General features: G+C 37.6%; 1 long non-coding RNA gene across 1 annotated transcript in view; it reads right to left on the reverse strand.

Annotated features, from left to right (window-relative positions):
- The window catches only part of LOC135967567 (uncharacterized), a 230,690-nt gene that overhangs the window by 121,944 nt on the left and 86,230 nt on the right, over positions 1-22,516 (reverse strand). Inside the window, exon 2 of the long non-coding RNA XR_010581742.2 lies at positions 1,512-1,609. This is a non-coding gene — a long non-coding RNA (uncharacterized lncRNA). The remainder of the gene's footprint in view (positions 1-1,511; positions 1,610-22,516) is intronic.

The raw sequence follows: 22,516 nt of genomic DNA on the forward strand, positions 1-22,516 counted from the left end.
CACCCTGCCTACTATAGCCTATACCCCTACACACCATCTGAGGCCTGAGGTCAGACCCATCTAGCCTGGCACTTCCTCCTACCCTAGTCCCCAGAGCCCAAGCATGGTGCCTTAGGACCTAGGGATCACTATACCCATACCCATTCTACCACCTCTGGCATCTGTGTAGTCCCTTCAGGAACCTGAAGATGGGCCCACCCAGCCTGCCACCAACACCACTGCCAGCACCCACCCACATGCACTACCTAGAAGCCTGGGGACTGTCCTGCCCAGCCCATCAAGCCATCACCAATATAAATATACACCTCTCAGGACTCAGAGGGTCATCTGCCACTACTACTGCCATCACAAACACCATACTTTCTTCCCAGGGACTGAAGAACCTGCCCAACCTACTGCTGCCACTACTAGCATCTGAACAAGCCACCCTGGAAGCCCAAGAATCAGTCTGCCTGGACCTGCTGACACTGGTGACACTGTATACCATCCTGGGGTCCAAGAACAAGGATGCTTGGCCCTCCACTGCCACCACTGGAGGCTGAAGACTGGCCCATCTGGCATCTCTGTTTCTAGCAAAAGTTCACCAGAGCCTCCACCAATAATCATACCCTAATCCATGAAGGAAATCATGAATACCACTGATGTTGTTTACAGCCAAATAAATTGTACAGAGAGACTACACTATAGTATGCACCTAAAATAAAAGTGAAAGGGCCATAACTGACCAACACCGTTAAAACATCTTCAGAAAAATTTCTCCCCTATGAAAGCAAATATAAAAAATTGGAAGAAGTGACAATAATAGCAAATATGAAGGTATCAATGTAAGGACATAGGAAACTTGTAAAAGCAAGTAAATATGACACCTCTAAAGGAATCCAGTAATTCTCCAGTAACAGATATCAATCAAAAAAAAATTCACAAAATCCCAGAAAAGGAATTCAAAATTTTGACAGTAAGGAAGCTTAATGAGATATAAGAGAATTCCAAAGAACAATACAAAGAAATCAGAAAAACAATTCAGGATATGAATATGAAATTTATGAAATAAATAGATATCATTAAAAAGAACTAAATAGAAATTCTAAAACTGAAGAACTCATTAAATGAAATACAAAATATATTTGAAAGCTTACACAATACACTAAATCAAGCAAAAGAAAGTATCTCAGAACTTGAAGACAGGTCTTTTGAAATAACTCAGTCAGACAAAAATAAAGAAAAGGTAATAAACAAAGCTTTCATGATATATGGAAATATGGAACACTGTAAAGCTACCAAATATATGAATTACCAATATACTAGAAGGCGAAAAGAGAACAAAAGGGTTCAAAAACCTATTTAACAAAATAACAGATGAAAACTTCCCAAGTCTAGCAACAGAAATTGATTTTTAGATACAAGACACCAAGCAATCCCCAAACAAATACAATATAAAAGGTCTTCTCCAGAGCACATTATAGTCAAATGGTCTAAAGTCGAAGCAATTAGCTGGGCATGGTGGTGCATACCTGCAATCCTAGCTGGTCGGGAGGCTGAGGCAGGCGAATTGCTTGAACCTGGGAGGCGGAAGTTGTGGTGAGCTGATATTGCGCCATTGCACTCCAGCCTGGGCAACAAGAGTGAGACTTTGTCAAAAACAAACAAACAAAAAAAAGGAGAGCATTCTACAAACAGCAAATGAAAACATCTACAAAGATTACAAAGATCACCTATAAACGAACTCCCATCAGACTAACAGTAGACTTTTCTGTAATAACTTTACAGGCCAAAAGAATGGGATAATAGATTCAAAGTGCTGAAAGAAGAAAACTGCCACCCAAGGATACTATGGACAGAAAAATTATGCATAAATTAATGAGAAATAAAGTCTTTCCCAGACAAGTAAATGCTGAGGGAATTCATTACCACTAAACTAGCCCTATGAGAAATGCTGAAAAGAGTCCTAAATCTAGAATTGAAAAGATGAAAGTTACGATCACAAAAACACACAAAAGTCTAAAATGCACTGGTAAAGCAAACATATATATGAGGAAGAGAAAAGACTCAAATGATACCACTACAGAAATCACCAAACCACAAGGACAAACAATAAGAGAAAAAGAAAAAAACAAACAACATACTAACAACCAGAAAACAATTGACAATATAACAGGAACAAAACTTTACATATTGACAATAATTTTGAATGTACATGGATTAAATTTGCCACTTAAAAGATGTAGCCTAACTGGATGGATAAAAAAACATGATTTAACTATGTGCTGCCTTCAAGAAATACACTTTACCTGTAAAGACACATATACACTGAAAATAAAGGCATGGAAAAAGCTATTCCACATAGAAACCAAAAGCAAGCAGGGGTAGCTATACTTATATCAGATAAAGATACTTTAAGTCAAAAACAGTAAAAAAAAAAAAAAAGACAAAGAACATCATTATATAATGATAAAGGGATCAATCCAGCAAGAGGATATAATGTTCTAAATATGTATGCTCCCAACACACTGGAGTGCCCAGATTTATATATCAAATTTCATTAGATCTAAAGAGAGAGACAGACTCCAGCACAATGATAGTGGGGGATCTTAACACCCCACTCTCAGCATTAGACAGATTATCTAGAGAGAAAATCCATAAGGACATTTTGGATTGAAATTGAACCTTAGACCACATGGACTTACAGACATTTTATTCAACAGCAGTAGAATACAATTCTTCTCATCAGTGCATAAAACATTCTTCAAAATAAACCCAATGTTGGTGACAAAACAAGTTTCAACAAATTTTACTAAATTTAGATCATGTAAAGTATCTTCTTAGACCACAGTGGAATAAAATTAGAAATCAATATCAAGAGAAACTTTGGAAACTATACAAATACATAAAAATTAAAGAACATGCTTCTAAATGGCTATTGGTTCAATAAAGAAATTAAAATAATTTTAAAATCTCTTGAAACAAATGACAATAGAAACATAACATGTCATACTAAAACCTGTGTGATACGGTAAAAGCAGCACTAAGAGAAAATTTTACAGCAACAAATACCTACATCCAAAAAAAAAAAAAAAAAAAAACAGGTAAATATTTCAAATCATCTAACAATGCACCTCAAGGAATGAGAAAAACCAGAAGAAACCTAACTCAAAATTAGCAAAAGAATAAAAATAATAAAGATCAGAGCAGAACTAAACCAAATAGAGGCTAAAAAGAATGATGAAGTAAGTGAAAAATTGGTTCTTTGAAAAGGTAAGCAAAATTGATAAACCACTAGGTAGACTAACCAAGACCCAAATAAACAAAATCAGAAATGAGAAAAGAGACACTAAAGCTGATATCACAGAAATGAAAAAGATCATCAGAGACTATTGTGAATACTAACAAACTGGAAAACCTAGAGAAAATAGATAAATTCCTAGAAACTAGGAAATCTGAACAGACTAACGAGTGGTGAGATTGCAGCATTAATAGTCTCCCAAAAAAGAAAAGCCCAAGACTGGATGGATTCACTGCATAATTCCACCAAATATATAAAGAAGAATTAATACCAATCCTCCTGCAACTATTCTAAAACATTGAAGAGGGGAGAATTCGCCCTAAGTCATTTGACAATGCCAGCATCATCCTGATATCAAAACTAGACAAGAACACGATAGAGAAAACTATAGGCCAATATCCCTGATGAATATAGATGCAAAAGTCCTCAAGAAAATACTAGCAAACTGAACCCAACAGCACATCAAAAAGATTATATACCATAATCAAGTGCATACCAAGGATGCAAGGATGTTCAACATATACAAATCAATAAACATGATATATCACAGCAACAGAATGAAGGACAAAAACCATACAATCATCTCAATACACACAGAAAAAGGATTTGATAAAATTCAATACCCCTTCATTATAAAAACTGTCAACAAACTAGGCATAGAATGAACATAACTCAAAATAATAAAGGCCATATATGACAAACATGAAGCTAACAACATACTGAATGAGGAAAAGTTGAAAGCCTCTGCTCTAAGAATTAGAACAAGTCAAAGATGCAGACTTTCACCACTTGTGTTTAACATAGTACTGGAAGTTCTAGCCAGAGTAATCAGTCAATAAAAAGAAACAAAAGGCATCCAAATTGGAAAAGAAAAAGGCAAATTGTTCTTCTTTGCAGATGACATGAGCTTATATTTAGAAAAAACAAAAGTTTCCAGCAAAAGCCTCTTAGAATTGAGAAATTTGGTAAAGTTGTAGGATACAAAATCAACACATAACAATCAGTAGTGTATCTATGCACCAATAATGAAAGAGCCAAAAAAGAAATTTAAAAGGCAATCATATTTACAATAACTACAAAAATAAAATAAAATGAAATACCTAGGAATAAATTTAACCAAAGACATAAAATATATCTAAAAGGAAAACTACAAAACACTGATTAAAAAAACCAAAGAGACAAGCAATGGAAAGACATTCCATGTTTATGAATCAGAAGAATAATTATCATTAATATGATAAACACTGCCAAAAAACAATCTACAGATTCTATGCAATCCCTATCAAAGTACCAACATCATTTTTCACAGAAATAGAAAAAACCATTCTAAAATTTACATGGAACCAAAAAAAGAGCACAAATACAAAAGCAATCCTGAGTTAAAAAGAAAGAAAGAAAGAAAGAAAGAACCTGGAAGTATCATGTTACCTGAAAACATATCACAAGGCTACAGTAACCAAAACAGCATAGTATTGGTGTAAAAATAGACACATAAACCAATGAGACAGAATAGAGAACTCAAATAAATCCACATATTTATAGCCAACTGATCTTTGACAAAGCCATTAAGAATATACATTAAGAAAAAGACATTCTCTTCAATAAATGGTGCTGGGAAAACCGGATAATCTTATGCAGAAAGATGAAACTGGACACCTATCTCTCACCATATACAAAAGTCAACTCAAGATTGATTAAAGATTGAACTATAAGACCTGAAACTGTAAAACTACTAGAAGAAAACATAGAGCTGTTCAGTACATGAGTCTAGGCAATGATTTTATGGCTAGAACTCAAAAGCATAGGCAGCAGAAACAAAAATAGACAAATGGGACTCTATTACACTAAAAAGCTTCTGCACAGCAAAAGAAACAGTCAATAGAGTGAGGAGAGAATATCTTGAAAGGGAGAAAATGTTTTTAAACTCCTTTATGTAACTAATATTCAGAACATACAAGAAACTCAACAGTAAAAATAAAACAAAACAAAACAAAAAACACGACAATAAATAATCCAACTAAAAATGGGAAAAGGACAAAAATAGACATTTCTCAAAATAAGACATATATATGGCCACCAGGCATATGACAAAATGTTCAACATCACTAATTATCAGGGAAATGCAAATCAAAACCACAATGAGACATCATTACACTGTAGTTAGAATGGCTATTATTAAAAAGACAAAAAACAACAGACACTGATGAGGATGTGGAATAAAAGGAATTCTTCTACACTGTTGGCTGGAATGTAAATTAGTATAACTTCTATGGAAAGAAGTAAGGAGATTAAAAAAAACCAACAACTGGAAATAGAACTACCATATGACCCACCAATCCCATTACTATTTATCCACAGGGAAAGAAGTCAGCATATCAAAGGGATACCTATACTCGCACATTTATCACAGCACTATTCACACAGTAAAGATATGGAATCAATCTACAAGTCCAACAATGGACAAGTGAATTTTAAAAATGTGTGTATACATAATGGAATACTATTTGGCCATTAAAAAGAATAAAATCATGTCATTTGCACCAGCACAAATAGAACTGGAGGTCATTATGTTGAGTGAAATAGCTAAGGCACAGGAAGACAAATACCTCACATTCTCACTCATTTATGAAAGTTAAAAAATTTTTATTTCACGGACACAGAGAATAGAATGATAGATATCAGAGACTGGGAAGAGTGGGAGGATGAGAGGGAGAATAAAGAGAGGTTGATTAATGGGTACAAATATATAGTTACACAGAAGAAAAAAAGTTCTAATGTCTGATAGCCAACAAGGGTGACTGTACTTAGCAACACTGTTTTGTATGTTTCAAAGTAACTGAGAGGACTTGAAAGGATACCAACACATAGAAATGATAAATACTCAAGGTGGTAGATACTCCAAACACCCTGACTTGATCATTACACATTCTATACATGTAAGAAATACTCACATGTGCCCCATAAATATGTAAAATATTATGTATAAATAAAAGAAAAAAAATTCCCCAATACATAAGAGCAATATGGTACAGTAGAAACATCAAGTGCTCTGGAATCTGAGAGAGCTGGTTTTAAATCCAAGCTCGTTCATTTATTAATTGTGTGCGAGCCCCTACCCTTAAAATTTCTCATCTGTCAGATTATGATAACACCTATTTATCGGCACTATAGAGATGATTAAAAATTATTAAGAAATATATATATTCCATCTTAGGCACAGATAAAGGAGAAAACTTTGGAGAATCAAAGGCATTACTTAAATTCCCTCACCAGTACACAACTTTCACATACTTTCTTTCTTCATTTTCTTTTCCTAGAATCTTATATTTCTTTTTCTATTTTTCTCTCCAAAAATGACTCAATGTTTAGAAATTCTACCTTATAAAATTCACTTTGCAGATAGGGTTTAGAGACGAAAAGATCTGTCACTGGGTTAGGGGGCTTTCTTCTCCACTTCTGTGTAAAGCTGGGTCTTGGCCCTACAGTCAGAAAGGTAGTGTATTAGTCCATTTTCACACTGCTATAAAGAACTGCCTGAGATGGGGTAATTTAGAAAGGAAAGAGGTTTAATTGACTTACAATTCTACATAGTTGGGAGGTTTCAGGAAACTTACAATCATTGTGAAAGGCAAAGCCTTTATCACAAGGTGGCAGAAGACAGAGTGAGCCGGGGAAACTGCCACTTTAAAACCATCAGGTCTTTTTTTGTTGTGTCTCTGCCAGGCTTTGGTATCAGGATGATGTTGGCCTCATAAAATGAGTTAGGGAGGAGTCACTCTTTTTCTATTGATTGGAATAGTTTCAGAAGGAATGGTACCAGCTCCTCCTTGTACCTCTGGTAGAATTCGGCTGTGAATCTGTCTGGTACTGGACATTTTTTGGTTGGTAGGCTATTAATTATTGCCTCAATGTCAGAGCTTCCTATTGGTCTATTCAGGGATTCAACTTCTTCCTGGTTTAGTCTTGGGAGAGTGTAAGTGTCCAGGAATTTATCCATTTCTTCTAGGTTTTCTAGTTTATTTGCGTAGAGGTGTTTATAGTATTATTTGATGATAGTTTGTATTTCTGTGGGGTCGCTGGTGATATCCCCTTTATCATTTTTTTATTGCATCTATTTCATTCTTCTCTCTTTTGTTCTTTATTAGTCTTGCTAGTGGTCTATCAATTTTGTTGATCTTTTCAAAAACCAGCTCCTGGATTCAGTGATTTTTTGAAGGGTTTTTTGTGCCTCTATCTCCTTCAGTTCTGCTCTGATCTTAGTTATTTCTTGCCTTCTGCTAGATTTTGAATGTGTTTGCTCTTGTTTCTCTAGTTCTTTTCATTGTGAGGTTAGGGTATCAATTTTAGATCTTTCCTGCTTTCTCTTGTGGGCATTTAGTGCTACAAATTTCCCTCTACACACTGCTTTAAATGTGTCCCAGAGATTCTGGTATATTGTATCTTTGTTCTCATTGGTTTCAAAGAACATCTTTATTTCTGCCTTCATTTCGTTATGTACCCAGTAGTCATTCAGGAGCAGGTTGTTCAGTTTCCATGTAGTTGAGCGGTTTTGATTGAGTTTCTTAGTCCTGAGTTCTAGTTTGATTGCACTGTGGTCTGAGAGACAGTTTGTTACAATTTCTGTTCTTTTACATTTGCTGAGGAGTGCTTTACTTCCAACTATGTGGTCAATTTTGGAATAAGTGTGATGTGTTGCTGAGAAGGATGTATATTCTGTTGATTTGGGGTGGAGAGTTCTGTAGATGTCTATTAGGTCCACTTGGTGCAGAGTTGAGTTCAATTCCTGGATATCCTTGTTAATCTTCTGTCTCGTTGATCTGTCTAATGTTGACAGTGGGGTGTTAAAGTCTCCCATTATTATTGTATGGGAGTTTAAGTCTCTTTGTAAGGCTCTAACGACTTGCTTTATGAATCTGGGTGCTCCTGTATTGGGTGCATATATATTTAGGGTAGTTAGCTCTTCTTGTTGAATTGATCCCTTTACCATTATGTAATGGCATTCTCTGTCTCTTTTGATCTTTGTTGGTTTAAAGTCTGTTTTATCAGAGACTAGAATTGCAACCCCTGCCTTTTTTTGTTTTCCATTGCTTGGTAGATCTTCCTCTATGCCTTTGTTTTGAGCCTGTGGGTCTCCCTGATGAACATTGATGCAAAAATCCTTAATAAAATCCTGGCAAACCGAATCCAGCAGGACATAAAAAAGCTTATCCACCATGATCAAGTGGGCTTCATCCCTGGGATGCAAGGCTGGTTCAACATATGCAAAACAATAAATGTAATCCAGCATTGCATAAACAGTACCAAAGACAAAAACCACATGATTATCTCAATAGATGCAGAAAAGGCCTTTGACAAAATTCAACAGCGTTTCATGCTAAAAACTCTCAATAAATTCGGTATCAATGGAACGTATCTCAAAATAATAAGAGCTATTTATGACAAACCCACAGCCAATACCATACTGAATGGGCAAAAACTGGAAGCATTCCCTTTGAAAACTGGCACAAGACAGGGATGCCCTCTCTCACCACTCCTATTCAACATAGTATTGGAAGTTCTGGCCAGGGCAATCAGGCAGGAGAAAGAAATAAAGGGTATTCAATTAGGAAAAGAAGTCAAATTGTCCCTGTTTGCAGATGACATGATTATATATTTAGAAAACCCCGGCTGGGCACGGTGGCTCAAGCCTGTAATCCCAGCACTTTGGGAGGCCGAGACGGGCGGATCACGAGGTCAGGAGATCAAGACCATCCTGGCTAACCCGGTGAAACCCCATCTCTACTAAAAAATGCAAAAAACTAGCCAGGCGAGGTGGCGGGCGCCTGTAGTTCCAGCTACTCGGGAGGCTGAGGCAGGAGAATGGTGTAAACCCGGGAGGCGGAGCTTGCAGTAAGCTGAGATCCAGTCACTGCACTCCAGCCTGGGCAACAGAGTGAGACTCCGTCTCAAAAAAAAAAAAAAAAAAAGAAAAGAAAAAAGAAAACCCCATCATCTCAGCCCAAAATCTCCTTAAGCTGATAAGCAACTTCAGCAAAGTCTCAGGATACAAAATCAATGTGCAAAAATCACAAGCATTCTTATACACCAGTAACAGACAGAGAGCCATATCACGAATGAACTCCCATTCACAATTGCTTCAAAGAGAATAAAATACCTAGGAATCCAACTTACAAGGGATGTGAAGGACCCCTTCAAGCAGAACTACAAACCACTGCTCAGTGAAATAAAAGAGGACACAAACAAATGGAAGAACATACCATGCTCATGGATAGGAAGAATCAGTATCATGAAAATGGCCATACTTCCCAAGGTAATTTATAGATTCAATGCCATCCCCATTAAGCTACCAATGAGTTTCTTCACAGAATTGGAAAAAACTGCTTTAAAGTTCATATGGAACCAAAAAAGAGCCCGCATTGCCAAGACAATCCTAAGCCAAAAGAACAAAGCTAGAGGCATCACGCTACCTGACTTCAAACTGTACTACAAGGCTATAGTAACCAAAACAGCATGGTACTGGTACCAAAACAGAGATACAGACCAATGGAACGGAACAGAGCCCTCAGAAATAATACCACACATCTACAGCCATCTGATCTTTGACAAACCTGACACAAACAAGAAATGGGGAAAGGATTCCCTACTTAATAAATGGTGCTGGGAAAATTGGCTAGCCATAAGTAGAAAGCTGAAACTGGATCCTTTCCTTACTCCTTATACGAAAATTAATTCAAGATGGATTAGAGACTTAAATGTTAGACCTAAAACCATAAAAACCCTAGAAGAAAACCTACGTAATACAATTCACGACATAGGCATGGGCAAGGACTTTATGTCTAAAACACCAAAAGCAATGACAACCAAACCCAAAATTGACAAATGGGATCTAATTATACTAAAGAGCTTCTGCACAGCAAAAGAAACTACCATCAGAGTGAACAGGCAACCTACAGAATGGGAGAACATTTTTGCAATCTACTCATCTGACAAAGGGCTAATATCCAGAACCTACAAAGAACTCAATCAAATTTACAAGAAAAAACCAACCCCATCAAAAAGTGGGCAAAAGATATGAACAGACACTTCTCAAAAGAAGACATTTATACAGCCAACAGACACATGAAAATATGCTCATCGTCACTCGCCATCAGAGAAATGCAAATCAAAACCACAATGAGATACCATCTCATACCAGTTAGAATGGCAACCATTAAAAAGTCAGGAAACAACAGGTGCTAGAGAGGATGTGTAGAAATAGGAACACTTTTACACTGTTGGTGGGAGTGTAAACTAGTTCAACCATTGTGGAAAACAGTGTGGTGATTCCTCAAGGATCTAGAACTAGAAATACCATTTGACCCAGCCATCCCATTACTGGGTATATACCCAAAGGATTATAAATCATGCTGCTCTAAGGACACATGCACACATATGTTTATTGTGGCACTATTCACAATAGCAAAGACTTGGAATCCACCCAAATGTCCATCAGTGACAGACTGGATTAAGAAAATGTGGCACATATACACCATGGAATACTATGCAGCCATAAAACAGGATGAGTTCATGTCCTTTGTAGGGACATGGATGCAGCTGGAAACCATCATTTTGAGCAAACTATCACAAGAACAGAAAACCAAACGCCACATGTTCTCACTCATAGGTGGGAATTGAACAATGAGATCACTTGGACACAGGAAGGGGAACATCACACACCAGGACCCATTGTGGGGAGGGGGAAGGGGGTGGGGGGGGGAGGGATAGTATTAGGAGATATACCTAATGTAAATGACAAGTTAATGGGTGCAACACACCAACATGGCACATGTATACATATGTAACAAACCTGCATGTTGTGCACATGTACCCTAGAACTTAAAGTATAATAAAAATAAATAAAAAATAAAAAAAATAAAAAAATAAAAAATAAAACCATCATGTCTCATGAGAATTCCCTCACTATCATGAGAACAGCAGGGGGGAAACTGCCTTCATGATCCAGTCACCTCCCACCTGTTCCCTCCCTTGACACGAAATGAGAATTGGGTGGGTTCACAGAGTCAAACCGTTTCAGGTAGCAGGCATGAAGTATGTGTTGGGGAGAGCACAGCCCTCAGCACTCCCTCACCCTGATCATCCGTCAGTGCTATCATCAGAAGTGTGAAGCTGATATGAACATTCTCTAGGGTAGCAATCACTTCATTAATTTCTTTGCAGGACAACTGTATTTGGGGCCCTTGCCTGCACCCCTGCCCTTCAAGTAATAAGTTTCAGATTTTGGTTGTCATTATTTTTAAATTGCTTGTCACTACCAGACATGGGCACCCTAGCTTCTCACACTCCAAACCTACTCTGTCATCTATACTGAGCAGAAGTTATCAGTTTTAGATTTTATAGTAAACTAAACTTAATAAAATATTTTAATAAAAAATAATATATATACCCAAATACACCAATCTTAGTTCTTTGTGGGAATATTACTTTGTTAAGAGAGCATAAGCCAGCTATCATTTATTGAGAATTCACACCTTCTGGTATCTCTTTATTGTATAGAGAAAATTTCTGAATTTATGTCACTGTGTTCCATTCTTTGGCATATGTGAAGGTGATATTTTAGAGGAGTTATGCAACATCCAAGGCTGGACAAGGCAATTCTTACAGATATTGTTGGTTTGCCTACATTATAAGTCCAATAACTCTGCTCATAGATCCATGCCAAAATTATAGTTTTCAGAAACTTCTGCAAAAGGATTTAAACAGTTTTGTGCCTTGCCACCAAAATGTGTGTTCATTTTCCTACACCTCCACACCTGGCAGTATTTCAGCCCAACATTTGTTACAGTATTTTCAGTTCATCTTGTTTATTTTCTGCTTTATTTTTTCTCTTGATGTACATTTTATGTGCAAAACCAAAGTTATCATTCCCCATGTATACTGCTACTGTTTAGTCCTGCTCCTAAGCCATATTATTCTTAATTAAAATACACTTTAAAATAGCATGGTCAGCAGGGTTTAAAATTTTTACTTCCAGCCTCAACTGCTGTAGCCCATGTCCAGAATAGTATTTGTTACATTTCAGATCCATAGCACAAAATTGCAGAAATATTACTAAAAGTGAGTATTTGATATAAAATATTGTTTCTGCAAACACACGTTTTAAAATATTGATGAGATGTCAGCATTGCAATAGGACAGGGAATGCATTGTTAAAAGGATGCAGTGTGGTAGCGTACAAGAAGTTCAGAATTTGAAGTGAAATGGTCTAGATTAGTCATTCTCTCCCAGTAAGTTCCTGGACCAGAAGTATCAGCACCACTTGGAAACTTGTGAAAAATTCAGTCTTGTGCCTTACCCCAAACTAACTGAATCAGAGAGTCTAGGGGTGGGATCCAGCAATCTGTCTGCTACCAAGTCTCTGGCCGACTGCTACCCCACGGATCTGACACATGCTGTGTGAGCATCAGTGGTTATTTTCAAACCTCAGATCAGCTGCTAACTCTATTTGTGGCCCTGAAAAAGTAACCTCTCTGAGCATTAGTTTCCCACTCCACGTTCTCTCTCTTCATTTTCCTTTCCTGTACTCTGACTGCTTAGAGTCAAGAAGGCAGGTCTGCTGGTGAAACTAATGTCCAGCTGGGCAACGATATGCCAGCTTCCACTTCTTGTAGATGCCCCAATATTCACATGAGATTTTCTTGACTCCCTTTGGGTTTGGAGTTTATTGCGTGGATTCTCTGAACTGGCCCTTCCCAGTAAAACTGTAGAGAAAGTGGCTAGGCCCCCAAATTGGGGGTCCCTTGGACTCAAAATGTAAAACACTGCAGAATCCTTCATCCTCAGCCATGAACCTTCACTATAATTCCAGAACCACAGAAAACACTTCCACTCGCCATTCTGTTATGTTGGCAACATGTGGATAATTATACACTGTACTATCTCCATTTTGCAGAATTATTGTGAGGGTCAAATGAAAGAAATGATTATGGAATCACTTTTAAAACTGTAGAGCACTACACAGATGCTGGTTTTTGTTGTATTCTAATACTCTTGAGAATTGTTTTCTGTTTCTATTTCTCCATCCTTTATAATTCTAGTCTCAATAGAGAAAATGAGGCCTCTTCCCTTACCTGTAAGTATTTAATTGTCGGTTGCATCACTCTCATTTCCGTTTTACGAGGCAATGATAGTAAGGCCTCTTTAGGTTGTGAATAGCAGAAATCCATCACAGACTTGTGTAATCCAGAAATGGGGAGACAATGAGGGTAACCCACAGAAACAAAGGAGGGGCTGTAAGAAGCAGGGCCTTGGGCTCTGGAATAAGAGAGTCAACACTGCCTTGCCTTTTTCTCTCCTGCTGCAGCTCTCATCTCTGTCAGTCTTTCACTTTGCTTTGAGCACTACCTTGTTTCTCCTACTCCAGCCAGGTTATCACCATGTGGCAGAGAACATGGCCACAAGCAGCTGCAGTTTAACAACATTTGAGGAAGGAGATGGCATCTTTTTCTCACTGTGCATATATGGATCCCAGGGAAGAACTCTGATTGGACCAGGAGTACAGGTACAGTTCTGGGTCATGTCACCACTCCTGAAGAATGAGTAGGGGGCAGCTCCTGGAGTACATAGTGTGTCACCAGAAGAAAGATCTGGGGGAAGCTTGTTAGGAATTCTGAAAAACTAGCTGGCTAACTAACTAACGAATCCCTCCACAAGAATTATCTGGGTACGGTCAGTTCTGTCATAGGGCCTGAAAGGAGATTTCTGTATCCAATTCTAGTGGTTTACATGAATACAGAAAATGACTTACAATGCTAATATATAAAACAATGCAAAGGAGTCTTTCTAAGCATAAAACCCAAGCCATAAATAAAGGTTCCCTTTTTTTTTTTTTTTTCAGTAGAATCCAGCCAGTCATGTAGCTTATCAGTTGTCAGTGAACAAAATCTAGATAAGAAATGAAACCCACAATACTGAGGTTGTAAGGAGCAAGGAGGTATACCTGCCCTCATGATCCCATTGGCCCAGGAGTTAAGCAATCAAGCATGTTGATAATGTATTCCACACTTCCTCGTGGCAATTTCCATCAAGGAAAAGACAAACGACAAGTTTATGGTTTTATGTGGCTTTTATACAAAACCGCATAGCTTCTTTGTGAAATGCAGATGACAAATACTCAAATAATGTCTATGCTCTTTACAATAGTAATGTTTGACTAGGATTTGATCTTTCTTCTTTAGATCAAAAACATCTAGCATTTCTTCCAAACTACATGTAACAAGAGACTACAGCTTTTTAAAACAAAACACACATGGGCGAGTGGTGTACTGTAAATTTATGGCTGAGAGAGGCAATGTTTAAAAAGTTGAGGATTCCCTAAGAGCCATGGTGGCAACAATTTATGAATTTATATGTTGCTCCAGATTAAAGTAATTATTTAGACTGGCCCAGGGAAGACAACATAATCCTCACTCTTAAAACAAGCTATAGATTGCATTTTCTTCTTGAAAGCCCTGATTAGACTGGTACATCTTATCAATAATTTTGAAAACTGCATTTCCACTGAGAAATTATATATATAAAAAAACCCACCATTCAATTTCTTCATGTTTTGCATTCTTTCAGAGTCGGCAAACATAAAAAAGTCAGCAGGTGGAGCTCCTATTCCCTCGGCAGTCCTGATAGAAGTCCTTCTCTTGAAAGAATTTCCAATTACAGACTGTCTCTCTGGCAGCCCTGTTCTAGGCTCCCTACAGACAGTATCAGAATAATACATGAAAATGCAAGACTCGGAGACATTACAGTATGCTGTCGTAGGTCATAAAGGAGAAGAAGGAAAGAAGAGCCAGAAATATTTAATTTAATTTAATTTTTATTTTATTTCATTTTTTGCTATTTCTCCCATTTTACATTTCTTTTCAATTAACAAAGAAGGTGTCATCCTTCAAGAGTGAGACTTGACAGGTGTACTAATTCATTTGTTCCCTGGTACACTTTGTACCAGTTCTCTCACCCTTTCACAATGTGGCACTTCATTACCACTGAACTCAGCATTGGATCAGTCAGGAGAAATGGTATCCAACAGGAGAACGAAAAAAGTATGGAACCAGAAAATGCCTTGGACTACTCTTCAAATTTTGTTTTGTAGTTATTCTGTTGGCAAGTAAATTCACGAAAAATTTAAGTATCTTTCCCGTTAACCACTAAGTCTGATAACTTCTCTAAATTTTTCATGAGGGTGTGTGATTGCCATTTTGCAGGCAGCAATGACAATAAAAATACCCTTTTAATTCACTACATTTGATATGCACATAATTCCTTTAGTGTGAAACCTACTTACTGTCTTGTTCAATTTGCCATTTCTAAAGGAGTAGTGAGAAACTGGGTGATCGAATACATTTCTTATAAGGACCTGGCACGTGGTATCATGTGACAGCAGATGGCATGTGAAAGCCGTTGTGGGAAATATGGCCCCTGTTAAATAGGCTGTGAATGTGCAAGGTTGTGCATGTCTCCTTAGAGTGCCATTCAGTCACCCTGGCATCTGCAGGAGAGTAAACAGCATCTCATTCACTTTCATAACGAAAGCTAATGTGAACAACCTCAGGAAAGTCATGGAGCTGCAGGTACATGCGGCCTGTTGCCCTGTGGTCAAATGCACAGACCAAAGCTAGTAGCATTCACTCCACAGGGGCCCTGAGCTTGGACAGGCCATGGACATTTGGAATGTATCAGAGTGTTCAATAAGGCACAAAGAATTGAAATCTCAGGGGCTGCACGTGGAGAAGCAGAAAGAACGCAAAGTTCTCCATTTGGTATTAAAATTCCTCTTTGTCTATCCTACCCTGGTTGAAGAGAAAAAAGAGAGTGCTAAGCACATTCAAAGGTGTTCCCTATACTAAGATCTTCAAACCTTTTGCACATTCTGAGAATTTCATGCTCTTCTCTTGATTCACACCAAGGAGAAGCTAAATTTTGCTCTGCAGTACACATCCAAGGCAGCATGCTAATGAGAATTATTATTAAGCAATGTAGAGTTGGCACCAGTCTCTTGCAATCTGCTCAGCAGCAGAAGCAGGAAGGGCAGAGGCAGAGAGTCAGAAAAGCAGCTTTACTGAATGCTCTTCTGGACCTGATTAGTTTTGGTCACTTTCAACACCAGGCAAAGCCAAGTATAATTGCAAGCTTCACAGGCATGGCACACTGTTTCCCACTGTAATGTATTTGGCCTCTCCGTAAAGGGACTTCTAGATCTTACTGTTGCTTTAAAAACATTCCACTCTTTAAAACTGCAAAATCAAGAGTTTCTGCAAATGCAATAACTAGGGTACAGGAAAAATGAATTTACTGTGCATTTGGGATTTCTTCATTTTAGCACCCCATCCAAACAGGCCCATCTCAATCTCAGAATAGGAATTATGTCTCAGAACACTCCCTGGCATAGTTTTTGGAGTAGGCTGTAACATCTTGGTCAGATGGAAGAAACTGGACTACCAACCAATGCCAAACAGAAGAGCCTGAAACTAGAACTGTTACGAATAATCCTCCAAGTATTTAGACTAAACCCTTTTGTGAAGATGGAGCATGAAGCAAATTATTTGGAATTAAGCCACAATACCAAAATAAAAGATCAGTTTCACATTTGTATTGATTCATTATTAGACACACTTTATCAGAAAGGTTTTTACTGGAACATTCTGATGTGAGATGATCCTAAGATTAACAGGCAGCAGTCATCCACTCTCTCTCTCTCTGTGTTGAGTATTAGAACCATAGGCCCACATAGCTGATTGCCACTCAGATATTCCTTAGGCACTTCAAATGGAATAAGTTCCCAATTGTATTTACCGAGGTATGTTCTTTTTCCTTTTCCTATAGTCTCTAACAGTCAAGAGACTTGGAAGTCAGCCTTGGTTGGCATCTCAGTTTCCCTCAACTCTCTCTCTCTCTCTCTCAGATTCCTGAGCCCAACCCCAGACTTTCTGAATTCAAATCTTTGTGGATATAATTTAGAAATCAGTCTTCTAAAAAGCACCTCAAAAGATTATCTATGTACACTCAAGTGTGTCTATCATTTTAAGATATAATATACTTTAAGCACATCATCTGACATCAGAAAATAAATTTAGTTTCTAAGGCAGAAAACAGACTGTGATTATTTTAAAAAATATTTTGACCTGGCGCAGTGGCTCATGCCTGTAATCCCAGCACTTTGGGAGGCCAAGGCAGGTGGATTGCCTGAGCTCAGGAGTTCAAGACCAGCCTGGGCAACACGATGAAACCCTGTCTCTACTAAAATACAAAAAATTAGCCAGGCGTGGCAGCGAGTGCCTGTAGTCCCTGCTACTCAGGAGGCTGAGGCAGGAGAATTGCTAGAACCCAGGAGGCGGAGGTTGCAGTGAGCCAAGATTGCCTCACTGCACTCCAACCTGGGCGACAGAGCGAGACTCCATTTCTAAAACAAACAAACAAAAACAAACAAACAAAAAAATCACATATTAATTATATTTTGTTATCTGCTCTTGGGTTACCAATGAAAATTAGTACATATTAGAAGAATTGGGAAATTATATAAATATAGATGATCACAATTTATGAACCAATCGAGCAACTTTCATTGATTACCTCCTATATTATGTTTCAGGCACAGTGCTAGATTTATGTATAGAGGCCATAAATAAATTCAATTTATTGTCTCTCAAGTCAAATGGACTTCCTATAGTTTTATTAATATGAGAGGAAGCTTAACTTAATAATGCCTATAAATTGGAGTTGAAGTGTAATGTTCTCCCTGCCCTAGTTCTTTTGTTGTTATTTTATTTTGTTTTATTTTATATTCAGGGGATATATGAGCAGATTTGGTACAAGCATATGTTGTGTAATGGTGAGGTTTGGGCTTCTAGTGGACTCATTGCCCAAATAGTTAATACTGTACCCAACAGGTAATTTTTCAACCCTCACCTTCTTCTTACCCTATCTCCTTTTAGAGTCCCCAGTGCCTATTTTTTCCACCTTTCTGTCTATGTATACTCACTGTTTAGCTCCCACTTATAAGTGAGAACATGCAGTATTTCATTTTTCTGTTTCAGAGTTACTCAGAATAATGGCCTCCAGTTTTATCCAGGTAGCTGTGAAGAACATGATTTTTTTTTGTTTTTTGTATTTTTTTGAGATGGAGTCTCGGAGTCTTGCTGTTGCCCAGGCTGGAGTGCAGTGGTGTGATCTCTGCTCACTGCAAGCTCCGCCTCCTGGATTCATTCCGTTCTCCTGCCTCAGCCTCCTGAGTAGCTAGGACTACAGGCGCCCACTACCATGCCTGGCTAATTTTTTTATTTTTAGTAGAGATGGGGTTTCACCGTATTGGTCAGGATGGTCTCGATCTCCTGGCCTCGTGATCCACCCACCTCGGCCTCCCAAAGTGCTGGGATTACAGGCTTGAGCCCGGCCAAACATGATTTTATTCTTATTTATTCCGTAGTCTATTTCTGATGACTGGGATGGGTGAGGTGAGCCAAGCTGGAAAGAAAGACCCCACTATACTAAACATGTTCTGTTAAGACATAAAGATAGGACAATTATTATTGAACATTCAGATAGGTTTCAAGAGGTAGGGCATATTTTGGGAGAGCTACATAATTTGTGGAGTCCAATGCAAAATGAAAATATGGGGCCCCTACATTAGGAGAAATACCTAATGTAGATGACAGGTCGATGGGTGCAGCAAACCACCATGGCACATGTATACTTATGTAACAAACCTGCACGTTCTACACATGTACCCCAGAACTTAAAGTAAAATTTTTAAAAAGTAATAATAATAATATTAGTTAACCCATTAAAAAAAAGAAAATATGGGCCCCTTGTTCAAAAAGCAGGAAAAGGGTGACATTAAAGCTATTAAAACATAAAGCCTCTTTTCTTTTTTTGGTAGTGGCTCTCTCAAATTGTCGTGGTGCACTTTCATTGCTATTTAATATTGTTCTAAGTAAAAAAAATTAGTTTAAAATTTTTAGCATGAATTTTACCATTCATCTTTATATTGTGCAATGGCAGTTTTAAATGCAAATATAAGATCATTGACCTTGTATGTGGAATCATTGAAATTCCATAATTCATACTTCATAGCTCATACCTACATGTGTATATTGTTCTGGCCAGAATGGCAGAATAACTACATAAAATTAACTCAACTGTTTTTATTTTACTTCTTGATCTGCACACATTCTATCAACCTTCTCTACCTTAAAGTTGCTGATGAGTAAGGAAGGACTTATTATCATTATTTTAGTGTAAGTTGTTAGCTAGTACAGGGAAATAACATGAGTAAGAAAGGATGTGAAAGTGTACTTGAGTTGTTCATGTTTCTCAACACCAATGCCATCTTTAAAAAAAAAATTATTTTTTCTGATTAGCATTTTTTTCTTTTATTCATTTATTTTATTTTATTGACAAATTGTATGTATTTGTAGTGTGCAACAGCATGTTTTGAAATGTGTATACATTGTAGAATGACTAAATCAAGTTAATTAACAAATGTATTACCTAAAATAGTTACTATTTATTTATTTTCTTATTTTTATTTAATTTAGTTTAATTTTTTTTTTTTTTTTTTTTTTTTTGAGATGGAGTCTCACTCTGTTGCCAGGCTGGAGTGCAGTGGCACTCACTACAACTTCCGCCTCCCAGTTTCAAGTGATTCTCCTGCCTCAGCCTCTCGAGTAGCTGGGACCACAGGTGTGTGCCACCATGCCCAGCTTATTTTTGTATTTTTTAGTAGAAACGGGTTTTCACCATGTTGGCCAGGATGGTCTTGATCTCCTGACCTTATGATCTGCCCACCTCAGCCTTCCAAAGTGCTGGGATTACAGGAGTGAGCCACCATGCCTGGCCTTTTTTTTTGTTTAATTTCAAGTTCTGGGGTGCCTGTGCAGAACGTGCAGGTTTGTTACATAAGTACACATGTGTTATGGTGGTTTACTGCACCTATCAACCCATTATCTAGGTTTTAAGCCCCACATGCATTAGGTATTTATCCTAATACTCTCCCTCCCATTGCCCCACACCCCCCAACAGGCCCTGGTGAGTGATGTTCCCCTCCCTGTGTCCATGTGTACTCATTATTCAACTCCCACTTATGAGTGAGAACATGCGGTGTCTAGTTTTCTGTTCCTGTGTTAGTTTGCAGTTTGCTGAGAATGATGGTTTCCAGTACCCAGTCTATCATTGATGGGCATTGAGTTGGTTCCAATTCTTGACTATTGTAAATAGTATTGCAATAAACATAAGTGTGCATGTGTCTTTATACTAGAATAATTTATAATCCTTTGAGTACAGATCCAGTAATAGGATTGTTGGGTCAAATGGTATTTCTGGTTCTAATCCTTGAGGAATCGCCACACTGTCTTCCACAATGGTTAAACTAATTTACACTCCCACCAACAGTGTAAAAGCATTCCTATTTCTTGGTAGCCTCGCCAGCATCTGTTGTTTCCAGACTTTTTAATAATCACCATTCTAAATGGCATGAGATGGTGTCTCACTGTGGTTTTGATTTGCATTTCTCTAATGACCAGTGATGAGGACCTCTTCAAGGAGAACTACAAACCACTGCTAAGGAAATAAGAAAGGACACAAACAAATGGAAAAACATTCCATCCTCATGGATAGGAAGAATCAATATTGTGAAAATGGCCATACTGCCCAAAGTAATTTATAGATTCAATGCTATACCCATGAAGCTACTGCTGACTTTCTTTGCAGAATTAGAAAAAACTACTTTAAATTTCATATGGAACCAAAAAAGAGTCCATATAGCCTAGATAATCACAAGCAAAAACAACAAAGCTGGAGGCATCATGCTACCTGACTTCAAACTATACTACAAGGCTACAGTAACCAAAACAGCATGGTACTGGTACCAAAATAGATATATACATCAATGGAACAGAACGGAGACCTCAGGAAAAACATCACACATCTGCAACTATCTGATCTTCAACAAACCTGACAAAAACAAGCAATGGGGAAAGGATTCCCTATTTAATAAACAGTGCTGGGAAACTGGCTAGCCATATGCAGGAAACTAAAACTGGACCCCTTTCTTACACCTTATACAAAAATTAACTCAAGATGGATTAAAGACTTAAATGTAAAACCTAAAACCATAAAAACCGTAGAAGAAAACATAGGCAATACAATTCAGGACATAGGCATGGGTAACGACTTCATGACTAAAACACCAATAGCAATTGCAAAAAAAGCCAAAATTGACAAATGAGATCTAATTAAACTAAAGAACTTCTGTGAAGCAAAAGAAACTATCATCAGAGTGAACAGGCAACCTACAGAATGTGAGAGAATGTTTGCAATCTATCCATCTGACAAAGGGCTAATATCCAGAATCTAGGAGGAACTTCGACAAATTAACAAGAAAAAAACAACCCCATCAAAAAGTGGGCAAAGGATATGAACAGACACTTCTCAAAAGAAGACATTTATGCAGCCAACAAACATATAAAATAGTTACTAGTTATTAATGGTGAGAAAACTTAAGATCTGCTGTATTAGCAATTTTGAAATATACAATATGTTGTTATTAACTATAGTCCCCATGTTGTACAATAGATCTATTGAACTTATTCCTCCTGTCTAACTGAAATGGGTATATTCTTTGACCAGCATCTCACACCATCCCCCATACTCCTAGCACCTGGTAACCACCTTTCTACTCTCTGCTTCTATGAGTTTGACGTTTTTGTATTCCACATGTGAGATCATGCAGTATTGGTCTTTCTGTGCCTGGCTTTTTTTACTTAACATAATGTCCTTCAGATTCATCCATGTTGTCACAAATGGCAGGATTTCCTTCTTTTTAAAGGCTGAATGGTATTCCATTGTGTATATATGCCAGGTTTTCTTTATCCATTTATCTGTTGATGGACACTTAGGTTGATTCCACATATTGGCTATTGTGAATAAAGCTGCAATGCACATGGGCATGTAGACATCTCTTCAATATACTGATTTCAATTTTTGGATATATATCCAGTAGTGGGTTTAGGCAATTCTATTTATAAATTTTTAAGAGATTTCTAGACTGTTTTCCATAATGGCTGTACTAACTTACATTCCCAACAGTGTACAAAGGTTCCCTTTTCTGCACATCCTTACCAACACTTGTCTTTCATCTTTTTGATAGCAGCTGTTCTAATAGGTATGAGGGGATATCTCATTGTGATTTTA

Source organism: Macaca fascicularis, chromosome 15, assembly GCF_037993035.2.
Source record: "Macaca fascicularis isolate 582-1 chromosome 15, T2T-MFA8v1.1".
NCBI classification, from domain to species: Eukaryota; Metazoa; Chordata; class Mammalia; order Primates; family Cercopithecidae; genus Macaca; species Macaca fascicularis.